This window comes from Triticum dicoccoides, chromosome 6B, assembly GCF_002162155.2.
Source record: "Triticum dicoccoides isolate Atlit2015 ecotype Zavitan chromosome 6B, WEW_v2.0, whole genome shotgun sequence".
NCBI lineage: Eukaryota > Viridiplantae > Streptophyta > Magnoliopsida > Poales > Poaceae > Triticum > Triticum dicoccoides.
The window spans coordinates 292,021,032-292,045,825 of record NC_041391.1 but is presented as its reverse complement, the minus strand read 5'-3'; positions in this window follow the sequence as shown (position 1 = coordinate 292,045,825).

Here is a 24,794-nt window from a genome sequence, read left to right as displayed (position 1 = left end):
CCTTCTCTCTTTTTCTCTCATTTTTTAATATTTTTTTTATTTGGGCTTCTTTGGCCTCTTTTTTTATTTGGGCTTCTTTGGCCTCTTTTATTTTTCATAAAGTCCGGAGAATCATCCCGACTTGTGGGGGAATCATAGTCTCCATCATACTTTCCTCACATGGGACAATGCTCTAATAATGGAATCATCACACTTCTATTTATTTACAACTCAAGAATTACAACTCAATACTTAGGACAAAATATGACTCTATGTGAATGCCTCCGGCGGTGTACCAGGATATGCAATGAATCAAGAGCGACATGTATGAAAGAATTATAAAGGTGGCTTTTCCACAAATACAATGTAAACTACATGATCATGCAAGGCAATACGACAATGATGGAGCGTGTCATAATAAACAGAATGGTGGAAAGTTGCATGGCAATATATCTCGGAATGGCTATGGAAATGCCATAATAGGTAGGTATGGTGGCTGTTTTGAGGAAGATTTAAGGAGGTTTATGTGTGATAGAGCGTATCGTATCACGGATTTTGGATGCACCGGCAAAGTTTTCACCAACTCTCAAGGTGAGAAAGGGCAATGCACAGTACGTAGGGGCTAGCAAATTGCGGAAGGGTAAGAGTGCGTATAATCCAGGGCCTCACATTAGTCATAAAGAACTCATATACTTATTGCAAAAGTTTATTAGCCCTCGAAGAAAAGTACTACTATGCATGCTCCTAGGGGAAGGGTTGGTAGGAGTTAACCATCGTGCGATCCCGACCTCCACTCATAAGGAAGGCAATCAAAGAACACGCCATGCTTCAAATTTGTCACACAACATTCACCATACGTGCATGCTACGGGACTTGCCAACTTTAACACAAGTATTTCTCAATTTCATAATTACCCAACTAGCATGACCCTAACATTACCACCTTTATATCCCAAAACAATTATCAAGTATCAAATTTATCATAGTATTTCTCTATATGAAAGTTTTTATTATACCCAACTTGGGTGCCCATCATATTAGGACTAATTTTATAACCAAAGAACATTACCATGCTGTTCTAAAAGACTCTAGAAATAATATAAGTGAAGCAAGAGAGATCAATAATTTCTATAAAATAAAACCACCACCGTGCTCTTAAAAGATATAAGTGAAGTACTGGAGCAAAATTGTCTAGCCCAAAAGATATAAGTGAAGCACATAGAGTATTCTAATAAATTCCGATTCATGTATGTATCTCCCAAAAGGTGTGTACATCAAGGATGATTGTGATAAACTAAAAATCAAAGACTCAAATCATACAAGACGCTCCAAGCAAAACACATATCATGTGGTGAATAAAAATATAGCATCAAGTAAAGTTACCGATGGACGAAGACGAAAGAGGGGATGCCTTCCTGGGCATTCCCAAGCTTAGGCTTTTGGTTGTCCTTGAATTTTACCTTGGGGTGCCTTGCTCATCCCCAAGATTAGGCTCTTTCCACTCCTTATTCCATAATCCATCAAATCTTTACCTAAAAACTTGAAAATTTCACAACACAAAACTCAACAGAAAATCTCATGAGCTCCGTTAGCAAAATAAAACAAACCACCACTTTAAGGTACCGTAATGAACTCATTATTTATTTATATTGGTGTTAAAACTACTGTATTCCAACTTCTCTATGGTTCATACTCGCGATACTAGCAATAGATTCATCAAAAGGAGAAAACAACACACGACAATGGTATCTGTCAAAAACAGAACAGTCTGTAGCAATCTGTAACTTTCAAATACTTATGTAACTCCACAAATTCTTAAATAAATTGGTGGACGTGAGTAATTTGTCTATTAATCATATTCAAAAATAATCAACCTAAAAGCACTCTCCAGTAAAAAATGGCAGCTAATCTCGTGAGCGCTAAAGTTTCTGTTTTTTACAGCAAGATCATAAAGACTTCACCCAAGTCTTCCCAAATGTTCTACTTGGCACAAACACTAATTAAAACATAAAACCACATCTAAATAGAGGCTAGATGAATTATTTATTACTAAACATTAACAAAAAGCAAAGAACAAAAATAAAATTGGGTTGCCTCCCAACAAGCGCTATCGTTTAACGCCCCTAGCTAGGCATAAAAGCGAGAATAGATCTAGGTATTACCATCTTTGGTATTCAATTAATAAATGGATCTCATAATAGATTCATAAGGTAATTTGATTTTCTTCCTAGGTGTCGGGGAAACTGATCCACGAACACCTATGGGGCCGGCGGACCGGGCCCCTTTCGGTTCGGCGAGGGGCGGAGATCGCACGAAGAGCAGATCGAGGCGAAACACACGAGCAGTTTACCCAGCTTCGGAGCTCTGCGGAGAGATAATACTCCTACTGCTGCTTGTCTGATTGTATTGTGTTCTTGCTCGAGAGAGCTAAGTGTTTTTCTGGCTTCCGAATGAGCCGAACCCCCCTCTACATTGCGCATGGGCCTCCTTTTATATGCTCAAGGGGTCACCGATAGGTGGTAACGCAGAGAAGGGTAAAAATGTAAAAAGTGTTGCGGTCGGTACAGCTACCTGTACAGTGTATCCTACCTAAACCTAACGGCAGGGGACAAAGGCATTAAATGCCCGTCTGTGTCGCCCAAACAGTGCAGAAAAGGACCGTCAGGGACGCCACCATTCGCCACGATGGCTACTCCTGTCAGCGCCGCTTGCCACCTCGCACCGCTGGCTGCACAGCCTCTCGCCACGCGCGCCTGGGAAGGCCCCAGGGCGACACGTTGGTGGATGCACTGGAGCGTGGGTACAGGGTGGTTACTTGCCGCGGCAAGTGCCTTGCCGTGGTCGTCGTCTTGTCGCGCCCGGAGGCTTGTCGCTCATCGGGCCTTGCCGGGACGCGTGGCGCGTCGCGGCAAGTTCCTTGAAATGCCTTGGTTGGCCTTGCCGGCAAGCTCCTCTTTCCGGGGCCTTGTCTCCTGAGCTTAAATACTTTGTTCTTGAATGGCTGCAAAGGAACCATGGAGGACCTTGGCGGTCGCCCGGCAAGCCTTGCCGCGGGGGAGCTGCAACTGCCCGTGCACAAGTTCGGGATACTAGGGTACCCCTACTCTAGTACACCGACACTAGGAATGTGCTCCATACCTTTCCTAAATGGAAATTGGAATCTAATATTTCCTTCTTTCATATCAATAATTACACCTGTCGTTCTAAGGAAAGGTCTACTAAGAATAATAGTAAATGAAAGATTGCAATCTATATCAAGAACAATAAAATCTATGGGCACATAATTCCTATTTGCAACAATAAGAACGTCATTAATCCTTCCCATAGGTTTCTTAATTATGGAATCCGCAAGGTGCAAGTTCAAAGAGCAATCATCAAATTCACGGAAACCTAACACATTGCATAAAGTTTTTGGAATCGTGGAAACAGTAGCACCCAAATCACACAAAGCATAGCATTCATGATCTTTAATTTTAATTTTAATAGTAGGTTCCCACCCATCATAAAGTTTTCTAGGGATAGAAACTTCTAATTCAAGTTTTTTTCTTCATAAGATTGCATTAAAGCATCAACGATATGTTCAGTAAAAGCTTTATTTTGACTATAAGCATGAGGAGAATTTAACACGGATTGCAACAAGGAAATACAATATATTAAAAGAACAATTATCATAATGAAATTCCTTGAAATCCAAAATAGTGGGTTCATTACTATGTAAAGTTTTGACCTCTTCAATCCCACTTTTACCAATTTTTGCATGAAGATCTAAAACCTCCGAATCATTGGGACGCCTCTTAACTAAAGTTGACTCATCTCCAGTCCCATCATTATCAAGATTCATATTGCAAAATAAATATTTAATAGGAGACACATCAATCACTTTTAGATCTTCATCCCTATTATCATGAAAATTAGAGAACACGCTTTTACAAAGCAATCTTTCTTAGCACGCATTCTAGCGGTTCTTTCCTTGCACTCATCAATGGAAATTCTCATAGATTTGACAGACTCATTGATATCATGCTTAGGTGGAATAGATCTAAGTTTCAAATAATCAACATCAAGAGAAATTCTATCCACGTTCCTAGCCAACTCATCAATCTTAGGCAATTTTTCTTCAAGCTAAGCATTGAAATTCTTTTGAGAAATCATAAACTCTTTAACACTAATCTCAAAATCAGAGGGCATCTTATTAAAATTTCCATAAGAGTTATTGTAGGAATTACCATAATTATTAGAGGAATTACTAGTAAATGGCCTAGGATTAAAGTTTCCTCTATACGCGTTGTTACCAAAATTATTCCTACCAACAAAATTCACATCCATAGATTCATATTCTCAATCAAAGTAGACAAAGTCATATCATTAGGATCAATAGGAGCACTCTTATTAGCAAATAATTTCATAAGTTCATCCATCTTTCCACACAAAACATTAATCTCTTCTGTCGCATGAACCTTTTTCTAGTAGATCTTTCGGTGTGCCATTGAGAATAATTAACCATAATATTATCTAGGAGTTTAGTAGCTTCTCCTAAAGTGATTTCCATAAAAGTGCCTCCCGCGGCCAAATCTAAAAGATTTCTAGAAGAAAAATTCAATTCGGCATAAAAAATTTGTATGATCATCCATCAATTTAATCCATGTGTAGGACAATTGTGAATCATTAATTTCATCCTCTCCCAAGATTGTGGAACATGTTCATGATCAAGTTGCTTAAAATTCATAATATCGTTTCTAAGAGAGATGATCTTAGCGGGAGGAAAATACTTAGAGATAAAAGCATCTCTACAGTTATTCCATGAATCAATACTATTTTTAGGCAAGGACGAAAACCAAGTTTTTTAGCACGATCTCTAAGCAAAAATGGAAATAGATTCAATTTAACAATATCATTATCCACGTCTTTATTATTTTGCATATCACACAAATCAACAAAGTTGTTTAGATGAGTAGCGGCATCTTCACTAGGAAGGCCAGAGAATTGTTCTTTCATGACAAGACTCAACAAAGCAGCATTAATTTCATAAAATTCCGCATCGGTAAGAGGAGAAATCGGAGTGCTAAGGAAATCATTGTTGTTGGTATTGGAAAAATCACACAATTTAGTATTATCTTGAGCCATCGTGACAAACAGTCCAACACACAAGCACATAAGAGTCAAGCGAAAAAGAGGCGAATGGGAAAAGGAGGGCAAATAAAACAGCAAGGGTGAAGTGGGGGAGAGGAAAACGAGAGGCAAATGGCAAATAATGTAATGCGAGGGATAAGATTTTGTGATGGGTACTTGGTATGTCTTGACTTGTGTGTAGACTCCCCGACAACGGCGCCAGAAATCCTTCTTGCTACCTTTTAAGCATGCGTTGGTTTTCCCTTGAAGAGGAAAGGGTGATGCACCAAAGTAGCGTAATTATTTCCCTCAGTTTTTGAGAACCAAGGTATCAATCCAGTAGGAGGCTGCACTCAAATCCCTCATACCTGCAAAAACAAATAAGAACCTTGCAACCAACGCGATAAAGGGGTTGTCAATCCCTTCACGCCCACTTGCAAAAGTGAGATCTGATAGAGATAATAAGATAAATATTTTTGGTATTTTTATGATAGTAAAGATTGCAAAATAAAGTAGATCGGAAAGTAAAGATTGCAAAATAAAGTAGATCGGAAACTTATATGATGGAAAATAGACCCGGGGGCCATAGGTTTCACTAGTGGCTTCTCTCAAAATAGCATAAGTATTACGGTGGGTGAACAAATTATTTTCGAGCAATTGATAGAAAAGTGCATAGTTATGAGAATATCTAGGCGTGATCATGTATATAGGCATCACGTCCGCGACAAGTAGATCGAAATAATTCTTCATCTACTACTATTACTCCACACATCGACCACTATCCAGCATGCATCTAGAGTATTAAGTTCATAAGAACAGAGTAAAGCATTAGGCAAGATAACATGATGTAGAGGGATAAACTCAAGCAATATGATATAAACCCCATCTTTTTACCCTCGATGGCAATAATACAATATGTGCCTTGCTTCCCCTGCTGTCACTTGGAAAGGACACCGCAAGATTGAACCCAAAGCTAAGCACTTCTCCCATTGCAAGAAATATCAATCTAGTAGGCCAACAAAACTAATAAATCGAAGAGACTTGCAAAGATAACAAATCATACATAAAAGAATTCATAGGAGATTGAAATATTGTTCATAGATAATCTTGATCGTAAACCCACAGTTCATCGGATCTTGACAAACACACTGCAAAAAGAATTACATCGAATAGATCTCCAAGAAGATCGAGGAGAACTTTGTATTGAGATCCAAAGAGAGAGAAGAAGCCATCTAGATAATAACTATGGACCCGAAGGTCTAAGATAAACTACTCACACTTCATCGGAGAGGCTATGGTGTTGATGTAGAAGCTCTCCATGATCGATTCCCCCTCTGTCGGAGCGCCGGAAAAGGCCCCAAGATGGGATCTCATGGGTACAAAAGGTTGCGGTAGTGTAAATAGGGTTTCGTGGTGCTCCTGGATGTTTTCAGGGTATATGAGTATATATAGGCGAAAGAAATAGGTCAGGGGAGCCATGAGGGGCCCATGAGGGTGGGGGCGCGCCTACCACCCTGGGCATGCCCTCCTACCTCTTGGTCGCCTCGTTTCTTTCTTGACGTCCACTCCAAGTCTCCTGGATTGTGTTTGTTCCAAAAATAACTCTCCCGAAGGTTTCATTCCATTTGGACTCCATTTGATATTCCTTTTCCGTGAAACACTGAAATAGGCAAAAAATAGCAATTTGGACTGGGCCTCCGGTTAATAGGTTAGTCCCAAAAATAATATAAAAGTGCATAGTAAAGCCCATTAAACATCCAAAACGGATAATATAATAGCATGGAACAATAAAAAATTATAGATGCGTTGGAGACATATCACGCCTATCTATGTGTTTGATACTTACTGTTAAGAATTACCTGTTTGCCTGAACTTAAATAGCTACTTAAGCACATAGATAGCTGGTCATATGCACTTCTAGGGTGTAGAAGAATTCACGTTTAATTTATGTCCTGATACCTTGTTTGTTTAAATGGTTTGCTGTTATCACTTGTAGCACTAGTAATGTTTGCATGTTCATAGATAGACAATTGTCAGGTTTATATGAGGGACACCATCTTTTTAACTTATATATGTGTTGGAATCATTTTTCTTACATCAAAGAAATTTATAGAAGGTTGTGTTGCTGGTAAACGGTACCGACTTGTTACTTAATACATTTCCAAGAACTTGTTAGTTTTACTAGTTCATGTGAATTAAATATGTTGCCAAAACTGGTTAGTTTTACTAGTTTGATGTTAGTTTCTTATGGCTCTTGCAAAACTTTTTTTATTGATTGCTAACATTCAAGTTTGTAGGATCCAACTAAAACTTCATTGGCACAACAGGTATGTTTTTAGAAACTTCCTTGTTTACCTGGTTTGCTGCTATAACTTGTTGCTGTAATCATCTTACCAACTTCAAGTTTTCAGGATCCAATTGGAAGTCCAATTGCACAGCAGGTACATTTTCAAAAATATATTTGTGTAACAGGTTTGCTGTTGTAACTTGTTGCTCTAATCAAGTTACTGACTACTCAACTTTTCAGGATCCAAGAGAAACTCCAAAGCGCCAACAGGTTCCTTTTGCATAACTTTTTTGTTTAACTGCTTTGCTGCTGCAACCGGTTGCTCTAATCATGTTACTGGCTACTCAACTTTTCAGGATCCAAGAGAAACTCCAATGCCACAACAGGTACCTTTTGCAAAACTTGTTTGTTTAACTGCTTCGCTGCTGCAACAACCGGTTACAATGATGTTAATAACTAATTTTCAACATCCAATTGAAACTCTTTAATTCCTTGTTTGTTTAACTGGTTTGCTGTTATAACTCCTAGTTGAGATGTTTTGCTAACTTCAACTTTTTGGAATCCAATCAGAACTTTAATGGAAAATAGGTTAGCCCAGGATCAAAGAGCGAGGTCCCCATGGATGTTGTATCATCCCATAGTAGTGGCACCGGCCCAATAGTGCATTATGAATTGCCAACTACTAATGCTCTAAAGGCTAAACTAGTGGTAGAAAGAGATTCTACTTCTGCACTTAGAGATGAAGTTGACATGTTGAGGAAGCAAACGGCACAATAACAAGAAGTACTCAAGACAACCATTAAATATTTGGTGGGTTTCAAAACAAAGCAAGCTAAGACTGACTGCATTGTTAAGGTCCTCAAGGAAAAAAGCCCACTTGGTAAATCATAGGTGAAATGTTTTTTCCAACGTTGAATAACCTTTGTGTTGTTGGTTCATGTAATCAATCAAACCATTTGTTTAAGAGATCATGTAATAATTGTTTTTGGTTTTTGGTTTGTAATTTTATTTGAGCACAAATCTGTATTAATTGATAAGACTCGGAGACATTTCATTTTGATTGTTGTGCCAGACCTACAAATATGCCAATTGGGCTGAATGTGCATTCAGCAATAATAGTAGTATAGATGGACCATAAGTGGCACGCATCAGAAAGGGCCAAGATGTTGTAGTAGCTTTGCTAAAAAAGGATGTTGTTCTAGAAAAAAAAAGTACAGTGGCCTGGCTTATGTATGTTAGTTGATATTATTGATCCATATACTCTATAAGTGTTTATATGTCTATTAGTTATGTACATTCTTGGTTGATTTACTCAGTATTTCAATCTTGATACATTGCTTGTGTACATATCTAAATGGGAGTACACATTATGCTGTGTGTGACATTTGAGTTGGACATAAAGTGTTCCAAATATTCGAATTCACCTTAAATTGGATTCTAGCTTCTGAATTTGAGTATCGGCTGTAAATCATATTCATATATGATAGTGGAATACATCTTTTTCGTGCTTTTGAAGATATATAAAAACACATAGAATGATTTATAAAAAATCTTATAGGAATACAAAATGGATTCGAATTTAGTTGCCAGGGTAAACATGGATGCTTATTGTCCAAAAATTTGAAAGAAGCGGCAAAATGTCCACTCCCACGTCGGCTGCCTGAAGCCAAGTGTTTGGGAGATAGAAATTACTGTCTACCCATTACATGGACAATCCTGTGATAGCCTGATTTTTGGCCCTTTCTTTTTCTTTTGTTTCTTCATGGTTTTTGCCTGAGTTTTCCTTTTTCGTGGCTTTGTGGTCTGGAAACTGAAGAGGATGCCCTCTTCTTTCTTTCTAGAGCGGCTTATCATTCCCAAATCCTTCCCTAGACCCTGTCATTTTCATCCTAGCCCAAATCCCAATATTCTTTTTATTGGGAATATTCCTTTTCTATTAAAGGAATAATTCAAACTACCCTAGGTAGTAAAGCAACCTATATTTCCATCACTCCTAAAATTCCCAAATAATTCTCATAAATTGTTTGGGTCATATCTTGCCCAAATATGGAAAAAAATCATTGCCATGTTCAAAAATAATCCTCCAATAATTCATTTCCTATTCTGCCCTAAATGGCACATTGTGAAGCAAGTGCTATTTTCCTTTGCCCAATTGACCTCAAACTCCTTGGACATCTTTTCATGTCCATATCATTGCCACATGGCAAAACGCAACCTCATTTGCTTTGTGAAGGAGGTACAAGCTATGCATATCCAAATGAGTTGCCATTTTGCACGATCCTTCATATCATCATATAATAGCCCTCCACCCAAGTTGAGCTCATGTCATGCCTCCATGTGAGCTCATCTTCAATTCTTAGTTTCTGGTCAAAATTTCAGTTTGTGAAGCAAGTATATTTTATCTTGCTCCATTATGGCTGTAAATTTTTCTAGGCCTTATATTAGCCATATAACTTATCTCCACCCATTTTGGGCATAGTTCATCAAGCCATTATTCCTCTAGAATTTTTGCAGGTTTTTGTCCAAAGGAGATGTTTGTGAAGGATGTACCAATTTGGCTTGGCCAAATGGTATGATACTTTTCGAGCATCTTCATAAGACCAAATGACTCTACCTTGCCCAATTTTAGCTCTATTTGACACTCCATGTGAGTCCACCTTCCTGATCAAGTTTCTGGACCAAATTATGCAGTTGCAAAGCAAGTGCATTAACTCTTGGTCCATTTCCTACCAAACTCCCCATGACTGTAGTCCTTTGTCGGGGGTTGGGTGCGACATATGCCAAAGGATGGCTTACCATGGTGGGAGCGAGTAGAACGTCGTCGGTGCCTGGAAGCGGGATGAGGCGTAGACACGAACGCCGACGCACTTTACCCAGGTTTGGGGCTTTCCTAGGAGATAACACCCCTAGTCCTGCACTGTGGGGTCTCCGCATGATCACTAAGGCACACGTGATACAATGGTGCTCCTTGAGCTATGGGCTAGAGGTAGAAGGAGGCAGGGCTAGCTCTCTTCTTCCTCTAGGGTAGTGGCTAGTTCTATCAGGGTGGGAACTGTTTGCATGGGTGCTCTGGGGGGGGTTTATATAGGCCTACCCCCCAGGGGTACAACAGTAATCTGGCCGGGTGCTGGACCCAGCTGTCAGTGTCTCCGGTCGCTGGCTCCTCTGCCGGCTGCTGGGGCCCGCCGCCTGGTGGGCCCCACCGACTGGTCCAGTACGGAGCCGATAGGCCGCTCCCGCCACTGGCAGGTCTGGTTGGTGGCTGATCACTATAGACGTGTTGCTAATGACGCAGGCTTGGTCAGCAGAGTGTGGATACAGTCCCGCCGCCTGGTGGGAGATCACTGTAGCCACACTGCGTCTTACCTGGTTAATGGGGCGCGGGCCTCGAGGGAGGAACTGGCTGCCTGCTGGAGGCCGGCCTTCCTCAGGTTCGGCCGGTTCGTCCTCCGCCGTCTTCGAGGCTATCACTTGCTGGTAGGGCCCGCCGTCTGCAGGCCGTACCGACAGGCCATTGTGGGAACAGGGCTCTGCCTGGCAGGAGTGACGTCAAGGGGGGAGTGGCAACAGTGCTGCACCGTGCGGAGGTCTCCGCCTGTACGGGGCACTATTGCCATGCCAGGCTCAGGATTCAGGGGTGAGGGACTACACTGTAGCCTCACCCTGTCTTGTCCTCTCGATGAGGGGCGCAAACTTTGAGGGCATTGGGTGGTTGTCGGATTTCCGGTTCTGGCAGACCCTTGAGGTTCGAACTCTGGGGTGCGCACGAAGATCTTTCCCCTACCAGCTCACGCATCGAAGCCTCGCAAGGAATCTAGGCTAGAAAGAAGAACACACAAGGGACACGAGGTTTATACTAGTTCGGGCCACCGTTTTGGTGTAATACCCTACTCTAGTTTGTGGTGTGGTGGATTGCCTCAGGGGATGATGATGAACAATACAAAGGAAGAACAGCCTCGCGAGGGCTGTTCTTGAGCTGGAGCGATGAACTGCTTGGGTGCATTCAGTCGCTTCTCTCTTTCTCTCTCTCTCTGGTTGATTTGTCTTCCAGATGCCCCTACTCTGTGGTGGCTAGTCCTATTTATAGAGGGAGGCCCTGGGCCTCTTCCCAAATAATGAGCGGGAAGGGCGCCAACAATTGGCCATTTTGAAGGGGAACGTCTAGTACACTTATCATGACTAAAGTTGGTCTTCGGCTGCCAAAGGCTCTGACGATGACGCCGTCCTGGGCTCCACGATGACCTCCATCCTGCCGCCCTGCTGGTCTTGGTCTTGTTGCACCGAAACGGTAACCTTTGCCTGATGCCTTGGCCTGTGCTTGCCCCGTTTGCACCAAAGGGGAAACAAGGACACTGCGTAGGCTGGCCCCCGCCTGGTCTCGATCATCATGACTTGCATCACGGGCTCCTCGCAAGGTGCCCTGCCTTGATCTCTCCGCCTCCTCGCGAGCCTGCGTAATGAGGCTCCTCCTGAGGAAGCTTCCTGTCATCCGCCCCGCGAGGCTCGGCCCCTCACGAGGGTCTTGAGCTTGAGCTGATGAAGCTGGGCTGCACTGGCCCCCCACTTGAGCCACGCCGCAGGCCGCAGGCAGGCAAGTCTGGGGACCCCCGTTCCCAGAACGCCGACAGTAGCCCCTGGGCCCAAGGCGCACCCAGACTTGGCTTAGCAGTGAAGCGAAGGGGCAAGTGCGAAGCGCCACGGGCCCAACAGCCTGCGGCCTTGGGCACCGCGTGGCGGTTGATTGGACGTGGGCATCTCCACTTCCCCACGACGCCTCGGCAACTGCACGACTTGACAAGTCCCTGCATGTAAAAACGGGTCATGATTACCTGCGATCATGGAGGCCGGCGGTTGGTCTTCGCAGGCTATAAGTACGGAACAGCGCGAGCCATTCCAGTCTATTCCTTCTTGCTACTCCTTTCTCTCCATCCCAGCTACTCGCCACTCCCATGGCTCCGCTGAACAGGTTCTCGGCCGCGGAGAAGGGAAAGGCTCATCAGGAAGGGCCCGACTCTCCTCCGACCAAGCGCGGCCGGGGCCGCCCGCGCAAGCATCCCACGTCCCCCATAGTGGCTTCCCGTGGTCGTGGAGGCGGCCTCCTGCGCGGCGATGAGTGCTCGGTCGCCGATGGGAGGCACGCCGTGGCTGCGCGGCCACCCAGGCCGCGCTTCCGCTCGGCGGAGGTGCTGCCGGAGTTTGTCGTGTGGTCAGCGGACCCGACCAGCACCTGGCTCCAGCTCCCCCGCTTCTTTGTAGGTGAACTAATGGCCGGCGCTCCGGGCGGCCTCTAGCTTCAGGCGGACGGTTGCTGCAGCAGGGCCTCCTGGGCTTCGCTGCAGGTCTCTGCCACTGGTAGTGTGGCCCTGACCCGTGGCTGGCAAAAGTTTGCCCGCGCGCGTGGCCTGAGCCGGCGGTGCACCTTGCACTTCAAGTTCGACGGTGATGCCACCCTCTACGTGAGGGTGTTCGGGGAAGACGGTCACCGTGCTGGGTGCTGCCCCGAAAACGATGACCGCGGCCGGGTGCCCAGCCCCGGCGTTGATCAGGATGAAGATGGCGGCAGGCGCGTGGGCAGCGGCGCTCGGGGTTCGCCAAGCTTTGGTGACTCTCCTTCAGACAGCAGCTCCTCCAGCGAGGGTCGCGACCAGCCCCCGTACCGTCGCGCCCTCCTGGGGGAAGGTAGCGGGTCAGTCCGTCGTCGCACCCCGGTGAAGCGAGAGCAGGGGTCTGCCTGAGCTCCGTAGGCCTTGCCGCGAGTTGATGCCGAGCAAGTCGTGCCTATTTCGTTTTTCTTCCTTAACTGTGCAAAAAGAGAGTAGTGTAGGGCCCCGTGTGGTCGTGTCGAACTGTTGCTGTTAATTATCGTGTTGTTTCCGCTATTTCTATGCTATGTTTCCGTACCGCGTGCCCGTGTGCGGGAGTTACTTAGCTCGGGGTGGCTTGTCGTGGTCTTCTCCTCCCGAGGTTGAGGCCTCGCTGTGCGCTTCATGTCCTGCAAGGATTAGTCAGGAGGGGTATCTTCCGGTTTCGATTGTGTGGGCGACCGACCCAGGTCTTGTGCTCGCGTCGCGATGCCCGTGGGGCAAGGACTCGGAGGGGTGCTCCCGCAGCGGACTCGGATAGGAAAGCTTCAAACGACCGGGACAGAAAACTATCGCAAGGGTGCCCGCGTACCTCCCTTGCGAGACTTGCGCGAGAGAAAATGAGGAGAGTGAAAAAGTCAAAGAGTCACAGGCCAGAGACGACGACAGCTTCAATAAAACTTCAAATAGGAACGAAAAGCTAACTGCAGAAAGAAAATGAAAAGGCCGCGTCCGGCACCTAATCTAGTCTTCGACGTCTTCTCACCAGCGCGGAGCTAAGTGCTGCCACTGGGCATGGGCGGGAGCCCATGAGGCCCGAGGGCGGCACTCCGGAGACTTCGGGGCGTGTACAACCCCACTCATTATTACGTGAGAGTGTCACGGGCGGTGAGCTTCACAGGCATTGGCCTTCTTCACAGGAACATGGCCTTTTCCAAAATGCGGTAGCTTCACAGGCATTGGCCTTCTTCACAGGCACCGGGCCTTTTCCAAAATGCAGTAGCTTCACAGGCATTGGCCTTCTTCACAGGCACCGGGCCTTTTCCATAGGCACTGGGCCTCGCTCAGGGGTAGAATCTTCGGAGATGTTGAATGTTCCATGCGTTCTGGATGGGTACCCCCTCCTGGGTCTCCAAGCGCGCGGAGCCGGGCCTGGAAACATGAACAACCTTGAATGGGCCCTCCCACATGGGAGAGAGCTTGTGCAACCCCTCCGTGGAGAGGAACCGTCTGAGCACGAGGTCCCCTACCTCAAGAGTTCTGGGGCGGATGTTGCGGCAGTGGTATCGTCGCAGCGCCTGTTGATACCTTGCCGCTCGCAGCGCGGCCTCTCGACGGCGTTCCTCCCCCAGCACGAGATCCGTCCGCCGCATGCCATCCTGATGCGTCTCGTCGAACACCAGGACCCGTGCGGAACGATGCCTGACCTCGTGAGGGAGGACGGCCTCAGCTCCATAGACGAGGAAGAACGGGGTCTCGCTAGTCGGCTTGGCCACGGTCATGCGGATAGACCACAACACAGACTGGAGCTCGTCGTACCAGCCCCTGCCGCAGGCCTCCAGCTTCTTCTTGAAGGTCCTAGTTTTCAGGCCCCTCAGGACCTCCGCATTGGCTTGTTCAGCCTGGCCGTTGCTCTAGGGGTGTTCTACCGAAGCGTAGCATATCTGCGTTCCGAGGTTAGAATAGTACATTTTGAAGAGATTACTGGTGAATTGCGAACCGTTGTCGGTGATGATGCGGTTAGGCACCCCAAATCGGCTCACGAGGCCCTTGATGAACTTGACTGCGGAGCCCGCTGGGATGGTGCGGACAGCTTCCACTTCAGCCCACTTGGTGAACTTGTCCACGGCGACGTAGAGGTAGCGATAGCCCCCTGGCGCCAGAGGGAACGGGCCAGAATGTCCAGCCCCCAAACTGCAAACGGCCCTGAGAGGGGTATAGTCCGCAGACCCCTCGCCGGCTGATGGATCTGCTTGGCGTGGAATTGGCAGGCCTCACAAGCCTTCACCAGCTCAACGACATCACTGAGTGTTGTGGGCCAGTAGAATCCGTTACGGAATGCCTTGCCAACGAAGGTCCGTGACGATGAGTGATGCCCACAGTTTCCACCGTGTATGTCTGCCAGCAGCTCCTTCCCTTGGTCTCTAGAAATGCAACGTAGGGACACATCATTTGGTCGCCTCCGGTAGAGCTCTCCATCCTTGATGCAGTAGGCCGTGGCTTGCCGCGCCACACGCTCTGCTTCCTCCTCCTTCTCCGGCAGGGTCCCTTGCGTCAAGTAGTTCTTGAGCTCTGTGATCCAGCATCCTTCCTGAGGCTCCAACACCAGGAGCAGGCGTGCCCCTGAGGCCGAGCCGCAGACCGGGGCTCCAGAGGCAGGCGGCTGGGGGAGCTCCTCCCGAGGTTGCGCCGTGCTTGATAGTGATGGTGCTGTCGAGGGCTTGAAGAGTCGCTCCTCAAAGACGCCAGGCTCCTGAGGCAGCCGCCTGGATGCCCTCTTGGCGGTGTCATCAGCCTCTTGATTGGTGCCGCGAGGAACATGCTGCAACTCCAGCCCCCAAAACTGTTTCTCCATCCTGCGAACCTCCACAAGGTAGGCTTCCATATGCTCGTCCTTCGGCTCGTATATCTTGTTGGAGAAGTTGACGAGTTGTGAATCGCCCTTGATGATGAGGCGCTTTACCCCCAAGGCGATTGTGGGTTTCAGGCCTGCTATCAGGCCCTCGTACTCTGCTATGTTGTTGGAGACCTTTTCTCCATGCTGGAAACAGAGTTGTACGGCGTAGTAGAGCTTGTCCTGAGTAGGAGATACGAGTACTGCGCCGGCCCCCGCGCCATGTCAGGAGAACGCCCCGTCAAAGTACATGACCCAGTCGTCCGGTGCCTCGCTTCCTGGGGAAAGTGATCGGTCCTTGCCTGCCTCGAGGCCCGGCGCCTCTGCCCATTCTGCCACGAAATCTGCAAGTGCAGCCCCCTTGATGACTCTGGTCGTGCTGAATTCTAGCTGAAATGCTTGCAGTTCGATGTTCCACTCGGTGACTCTCCCATCCGAGTTGGGGCTCCTGAGTACCCTTTCCAAGGGGTACGCTAAGACGACCTTGATGGGATGGCCTTGGAAGTAGTGCCGCAGCTTGCATGAGCCTACTAATAGCGCGAGGAGGAGTTTTTGAGGCATGGGGTACCCCGCCCTTGCGTCCCGTAGCACCGTGCTGACGAAGTACACGGGGTGCTCGACGAGGTTGAGGGTGCTGGCGCTGCTTGCGTCCTCCGGAGGTTGTCTTGAAAGCAAGCTTGAGCGCCTACAGTGCATCTCTTGTGTCTCCTGACACGGTAAGGACGCTGCTGCTCCCGGGCATCTTCCTGAGGTTGTACGCCGGGTGAGTTGCTGCCATGAACCGGGCCAAGGCCGGGTAGCCGAGGATGGCATTGTAGGGGAGGCCGATGGGGGCAATGTCCAAGTCGATTAGCTCTATGCGGAAGTTTTCATAGGTGCCGAAGGTCACCGGGAGGCGAATCTGTCCCAAGGAGGCGGTGGAACCGACTCCGACACCCGAGAAAGGCCTGCTGGGCTGAAGCCGCTCCAGTGGCACGTGGAGGAGGCTAAAGGCCTCCACAGAGAGCCCGTTGAGGCCGGCACCACCGTCGATAAGGGTCCTGGTGACGGCCACTTGGCAGATGATGGTGGGGGTGCACAGCATTGGGAGCGCACCCGAACCGGCGGGGTTGGAGGGGTGATCGTCCGAGTTGAAGGTCAGATCGGCCTCGGGGCCACCCAGCCCGGGGGGGCTTCTTGGCGCTTGGAGGCGGTTCCGATCTGGCAGGTGAACGGCTTGACGTAGAGGCTCGAAGGTGGCGCTTGTGAGCCGCCTAGGAGAGCTGCGACGACCGGGGGCGCTGGCGCGGCGTAATGGGCGAGGAAGAGGTCGCGCAGCTCCCCCCAGGAGATCACAGAAGCTGTCGGTAAGTGGAGCAGCCACATGCGCGGAACGCCGGTGAGGGCCATGGGAAACCAGTTGGCCATCACCCTATCGTCGCCCCCGACTTTGAGGACGGCCTCCTCGTATGACAGCAGGAAAACCAGTGGATCCGTTGTATCGCGGCGGCATCTCTGGCTTGAACTTGTGCAGTCACTGCACCTGTCGCAAGGCGGGGGCCAAGGCTCGGAGCCTCCCGGCCCAGTGCCGGCATTGGCTACTGGAGCGGGCGGCGTCTTGTCCGCCATGAGGGCGAGACGCGTTGTCGGCAGAGAGCGGGTCGTCGGGAGGGAGAACTTCGGCGCACCCCTACTTGGTGCGCCAAATGTAGGATTTTGGGTTCCAGCAGACCCTTGAGGTTCGAACTCTGGGGTGCGCATGAAGATCTTTCCCCTACCAGCTCATGCGTCGAAGCCTCGCAAGGAATCTAGGCTAGAAAGAAGAACACACAAGGGACACGAGGTTTATACTAGTTCGGGCCACCGTTGTGGTGTAATACCCTACTCTAGTTTGTGGTGTGGTGGATTGCCTCAGGGGCTGATGATGAACAATACAAAGGGAGAACAGCCTCGCGAGCGATGTTCTTGAGCTGGAGTGATGAACTGCTTGGGTGAGTTCAGTCGCTTCTCTCTTTCTCTCTCTCTCTAGTTGATTCGTCTTCCAGATGCCCCTACTCTGTGGTGGCTAGTCCTATTTATAAAGGGAGGACCTGGGCCTCTTCCCAAATAATGAGTGGGAAGGGCGCCAACAATTGGCCATTTTGAAGGGGAACATCTAGTACACTTATCCTGACTAAAGTTGGTCTTCGGCTGCCAAAGGCTCTGACGATGATGCCGTCCTGGGCTCCACGATGACCTCCATCCTTCCGCTCTGCTGGTCTTGGTCTTGTTGCACCGAAACGGGAACCTTTGCCTGATGCCTTGGCCTGTACTTGCCCCCTTTGCACCGAAGGGGAAACAAGGACACTACGCAGGCCGGCCCCCGCCTGGCGCCTACCTGGTCTCGATCGTGATGGCTTGCATCACGGGCTCCTCGCGAGGTGCCCTGCCTTGATCTCTCCGCCTCCTCGCTAGCCTGCCTGATGAGGCTCCTCCTGAGGAAGCTTCCTGTCGTCCACCTCGCGAGGCTCGGCCCCTCGCGAGGGTCTTGAGATTGAGCTGATGAAGCTGGGCTGACTGGACCCCCACTTGAGTCACGTCGCAGGCCGCAGGCAGGCAACTCTAGGGACCCCCGTTCCCAGAACACCGACAGTGGCCACCTGCTAATCGGGGGGTCGTGGGGTCATGGGCGCAGTTAATCCCACGATCCCACGCCCCGCCCCCTCGGCTTCGTAGCCCGAGGGCTATAAGTAGGTGGAGGCAGGGGAGCGGCGGAGCACGCGCGCCCTCCTCCCCACACTCTTCCTCCTCTCTCTCTCTCTCTGCCGCTACTGCTATTGCTGCTTAGTGCTCACCGTAGCGCTGCTACAGTTCTCCGCCGTTGCGCTTCTCCTCCCCATGCAGCTCTGCTCGAAGCCATGGTGCGCGAGAAGGGTGGCGACTGGGACAGCTCGACGGTGATTGAGGATCACCTCACCTTCCTCCGGAACACGCGCCGGATGCCCAATGCGGAATTCGTCAAGGTGCGGGTGCCGCCCCGGGAGGAGATCTCACCGGCGCCGTAGGGGGCGAGCAGGTCGTCTTCCGCTCGCACTTCCTCGTGGCTTCGGCCTCCCGGCGAGCGGGTTTCTCCGCCCGTTCATGGACTTCAACCACCTCCAGCCGCACCATAAGACGCCCAACACCGTGACGCTGCTGTCCTCCTTCGTCACGGCATGCGAGGGCTACCTCAGCATCCTCCCCACCATCAAGCCGTGGGGAGCTTCCTTTTATGGCAAACTAGGCACCTCTGCCAAGGATACCACAGCTGAGTGCAGCGGCATCATCGCCGTGCGCCGGCCGGCGAAGAGGAACGCCTTCCCGGTCATCAAGTTGTCACAGTCGGTGAAACTGTGGCAGCAATCTTACTTCTACGTTGAGATCGTCGACCTGGTAGTCAACTTCATCAACCTGCCGGCCTACGAGGTCGGCCCCCTGTCTCCAGGTGCTTCAGGTGCTTTAGGATTCGGAGGGTCTCGTGGCATCCTACCTGCTCATCGCCTTCGTCGAGCGCCGGGTTCTCCAGCTTCAAGGCCGCCCTCATCTGATCTGCCGGACAAGCGGGCATCATGACCCGAGCAGGTTGTGCACAAAGGAGATGCCAACTGCCGAGGTGGAGAGGATGGTGAACGAGATCTCCGACCTCAAGGTGTCGGAGGGAGCCTAGCGGTTCGGGAAGCGGCCGTACTCCCACGACGACCCGCCGCCTGCCGTAAGTCTCTTAGTTTCTTCTTTTTTAGCTCTTTCTTTAGTCTAGTTCTTGGTGTGAAGCGATTCCTTCTCCGGAGCGCAGATTTATATGTCTGCAGCGACGGCCGCCATCGTGGGGCCGGGTGGTGACTACCAGCCGGACCGGGAGGTGAGCGACGAGGACGACCCTGATGACCCGCAAGTATACGGAATAGTTGTAGCATCTTTCGATAAGTAAGAGTGTCGAACCCAACGAGGAGCTAAAGGTAGAACAAATACTCTCTCAAGTCCTATCGGTCACTGATACGACTCTACGCACGCTTGACGTTCGCTTTACCTAGAACAAGTATGAAACTAGAAGTACTTTGTAGGTGTGGTAGGATAAGTTTGCATGATAATAAAGAATGCGTAAATAGAAAGTAGGGGCTTTTTAGATAAAGATGAAATGAAGTAAATATAGCGAGTGTGGAAAAGTGGTGGTAGGAGTTGTGGAATTGTCCCTAAGCAATTGACTATGTTACTAGACCGGTAATCACTATCGCATTTCTATTTGAGCGAGAGGCATAAGCTAACATACTTTCTCTACTTGGATCATATGCACTTATGATTGGAACTCTAGCAAGCATCCGCAAATACTAAAGATGCATTAAGGTAAAACCCAGCCATAGCATTAAAGTATCAAGGCCCCTTTATCCCATACGCAAACAACCTACTTACTCGGGTCTGTGCTTCTGTCACTCACGCCACCCACCATAAGCAGATCAAAAACATATTGCAAACCCTACAGCGGGAATCCCTCAGGCTTGTACGACACGGAGGGCACAATAGGACAACACCAATAATAAAACATGCAACTCAAACCAATCATAGAAATTCATCAATCACCGATAGGACAACGAAAATCTACTCAGACATCATAGGATGGCAACACATCATTGGAAAATATTATGAAGCATAAAGCACCATGTTCAAGTAGAGGATACAGCGGGTTGCAGGAGAGTGGACCGCTGAATATATATGGGGGAAGGTGATGGAGATGTTTGTCAAGATGGCGGAGGTGTTGGTGAAGATCGCGGTGATGATGATGGCCCCCGGCGGCGTTCCGGCGCCACCGGAAGCAAGGGGGAGAGAGTCCCCCTTCTTCTTCTTATTCCTTGACCTCCTCCCTAGATGGGAGTTGCGCGAGGAGCAGGAAGCCGCTCGCCTGGAGAAGGCAGAGGCTGACAAGGCGGCGGCGTCTGCAGCGAGGAAGCTGGCGCAGGCGGAGGCTGACACCGTGGCGAAGGAGCGGCTTGCAGAGGCCGCGTGCCGCTAGGAGCCGCTGCTCGTGACTCCCCTGAACACCGCACCACGTCCACCGGAGTTTGTGGCGACGACTGGGGGAGCCGGCGACGAGCAGCCGGTCATGGAGAGGGAGGGCGGCGATGTGGCCATGCCGGACGTCATCATGTGCCCGCCACCGCCGACCGGCGGAGCGCAAGACGGGCAGCCGGCTACCCTACTGGTGCCACCACCCGGGAACAAGGTGGTGACGGACCTAACTCCTGAGGTCCGCACACCCGTGTGCCGCCGTCTTTCGAAGGCAGCCTCAGCACCGCGGCCGCTGGAGGCCGGTGCCGCGAGTTCGTCGGTCCTCGACACCGAGGCGACCAGTGCCGCGCCCGCTGGCTGGGTACGCGGAGGCGAGATGGGAGCCTTGAACCAGGCGTCCCTCGACGTCCAGGCCAAGCTCCAGGCTGAAGCCGAAGCCCTCAAGCGATGTAACGAGGCATTCCTAGATTCACGGGCAGCCATCCGAGTAAGTTTCTTACTTCTCTATTATTTTTGATCTTCTTGCTTCCTCCGTGGGGGTGTGCCAGCGCACCCACTGGGTGTAGTCCCCAAGTTTCTGGCCGGCAGCTGAGCAGGCGGTCCGGAAGTTTAACTTGCGAGCATCGAATGTTAACTTATTCTGACATCCTTATCGCAGGATTACCACATCTTCGCATGGCCACCTTCAACTCCGGAGTCCAGGAACTGGATAAGCAGACCGCCAACTTTTCCGAGAGCCAGAGTAAGTTTTGACTTCCTTTCGTCGTGGGGGCGCACTGGCGCACCCGCAGGCTATAGTCCCCGAGATTCGGGCCGGCTGCTGAGCAGTCGGGCCAGATCTTCCCAGCAACTTTATTCTGTTGATAACTTCTTTCTCTGTGGGGGCGCGATAGCGCACCCGCGGGCTGTAGTCCCCGAGATTCGGGCCGACTGTTGAGCAGTCGGGCTGGATCTCCCCAGCAACTGCGTCCCTTCTTTGTTGATTGGTTGACGTTCTCTCTTCTTCCCTCTTTGCAGAGGCCAACGCCGCCTTGCTGTAGCAGCTGGTCGAAGCCAACACCGCACTGCGCAGTAACGAGGTGGAGTGTAGCAAGCTGGCCGAGGAGCGTGACCGATTGGTCACGCAGCTCGCAAAGCAGTCGGAGGCCCTCAAGATGGCTCAGAAGGAGGCGAAGACGAAGGAGACCGACCTCTTCACCGAGTTTGAGATAGAGCGATCCGCGTGGGCCGACAAGGAGGCGCAGCTAACTGCCTGCTTCAGCGGCATTGAGGACTTGGTCGATGGTAGGCCTCCTCCTCTTTCTTTCTTAATCCAAGTCGTCGACCCTTATTCAAGCCGACTGATACGTCTCCAACGTATCGATAATTTTTGATTGTTCCATGCTATTATATTACCCCTTTTGGATGTTTATGGGCTTTATTTTACACATTTATATCATTTTTGGGACTAACCTACTAACCGGAGGCCCAGCCCGTATTGCTGTTTTTTTGCCTATTTTAGTATTTCGAAGAAAAGGAATATCAAACGGAGTCCAAACGGAATGAAACCTTCGGGAGCGTGATTTTTGGAACGAACATGATCTAGAGGAGTTGGAGTGCAAGCCAAGAAGTAGCCGAGGCGGTTACGAGATAGGAGGGCGTGCCCCCTTGTCTTGTGGGCCCCTCGGGCGGCCACCGACCTACTTCTTCCTCCTATATATACCCACGTAAACCGAAAACATCCAGGGAGCCAGCGAAAAACAATTTCCACCGCTATAACCTTTTGTATCTGCGAGATCCCATCTTGGAGCCTTCGTCGGTGCTCCGCCGGAGGGGGAATCGACCACGGAGGGCTTCTACATCAACACCATAGCCCCTCCGATGAGTTGTGATTAGTTTACCACAGATCTTCGGGTCCATAGTAATTAGCTAGATGGCTTCTTCTCTCTTTTTGGATCTCAATACCATGTTCTCCCCCTCTCTTGTGGAGATCTATTCGATGTAAACTCTTTTTGCGGTGTGTTTGTCGAGATCCGATGAAATGTGGGTTTATGATCAAGTTTATCTATGAGAAATATTTGAATCTCCTCTGAATTCTTTTATGTATGATTGAGTTATCTTTGCAAGTCTCTTTGAATTATCAGTTTGGTTTGGCCTACTAGATTGATCTTTCTTGCCATGAGATAAGTGCTTAGCTTTGCATTCAATCTTGCGGTGTCCTTACCCAGTGACAGCAGGGGTTGCAAGGCACGTATTGTATTTTTGCCATCGAGGATAAAAATATGGGGTTTATATCATATTGCTTGAGTTTATCCCTCTACATCATGTCATCTTTCTTAATGCTTTACTCTGTTCTTATGAACTTAATACTCTAGAAGCATGCTGGATAGCGGTCGATGTGTGGAGTAATAGTAGTAGATGCAGGCAGGAGTTGGTCTACTTGTCATGGCCGTGATGCCTATATACATCATCATGCCTAGATAATCTCATAATTATTCACTTTTCTATCAATTGCTCGAAAGTAATTTGTTCACCCATCGTAATACTTATGTTATCTTGAGAGAGCCACTAGTGAAACCTATGGCCCCCGGGTCTATCTGTTATCATATAAGCTTTCAATATACTTTTATTTGCATCTTTACTTTTCCAATCTATATTATAAAATAACAAAAATATATTTATCTTATCATACTATCTCTATCATATCTCACTTTCTCAAGTGGTCGTGAAGGGATTGACAGCCCCTTTATTGCGTTGGTTGCGACTTCTTTGTTTGTTTGTGTAGGTGCGGGGACTTTTGAGGAGCCTCCTACTGGATTGATACCTTGGTTCTCAAAAACGGAGGTAAATACTTATGCTACTATTGTTGCATCACCCTTTCCTCTTCAAAGAAAACCAACGCAAGCTCAAGACGTAGCAAGAAGGATTTCTGGCGCTGTTCCTGGGGAGGTCTTCGCTCAAGTCAAGACATACCAAGTACCCATCACAAACTCATCTCCCTCGCATTTACATTATTTGCCATTTGCCTCTCGTTTTCCTCTCCCCCACTTCACCCTTGCCGTTTTATTCACCCTCTCTTTCTGATGTCTACTACACAACCTTCTTCTTGTAGACGTTGTTGGGCCTCCAAGTGCAGAGGTTTGTAGAACAGTAGCAAATTTCCCTCAAGTGGATGACCTAAGGTTTATCAATCCGTAGGAGGCGTAGGATGAAGATGGTCTCTCTCAAGAAACCCTGCAACCAAATAACAAAGAGTCTCTTGTGTCCCCAACACACCCAATACAATGGCAAATTGTATAGGTGCACTAGTTCGGCGAAGAGATGGTGATACAAGTGCAATATGGATGGTAGGTATAGGTTTTTGTAATCTGAAATTATAAAAATAGCAAGGTAAGTAATGATAAAAGTGAGCGTAAACGGTATTGCAATGCTAGGAAACAAGGCATAGGGTTCAATCTTTCACCAGTGCAAGTTCTCTCAACAATAATAACATAAGTGGATCATATAACTATCCCTCAACATGCAACAAAGAGTCACTCCAAAGCCACTAATAGTGGAGAATAGACAAATAGATTATGGTAGGGTACAAAACCACCTCAAAGTTATCCTTTCTGTTCTATCTATTCAAGAGTCTGTAGTAAAATAACATGAAACTATTATTTCCGTTCAATCTATCATAGAGTTCATACTAGAATAACACCTTAAGACACAAATCAACCAAAACCCTAATGTCACCTAGATACTCCATTGTCACCTCAAGTATCCGTGGGCATGATTATACGATATGCACCACACAATCTCATATTCATCTACTCAACCAACACAAAGTACTTCAAAAAGTTCCCCAAAGTTTCTACTGGAGAGTCAAGACGAAAATGTGTGCCAACCCCTATGCATAGGTTCATGGGCGGAACCTGCAAGTTGATCACCAAAACATACATCAAGTGGATCACGTGATATCCCATTGTCACCACAGATAAGCACGGCAAGACATACATCAAGCGTTGTCAAATCCTTAAAGACTCAACCCGACAAGATAACTTCAAAGGGAAAACTCAATCCATTACAAGAGAGTAGAGGGGGAGAAACATCATAAGATCCAACTACAATAGCAAAGCTCGTGATATATCAAGATCGTGCCATAGATAGAACACGAGAGAGAGAGAGAGAGAGATCAAACACATAGCTACTGGTACATACCTCAGCCCCGAGGGTGAACTACTCCCTCCTCGTCATGGAGAGCGCCG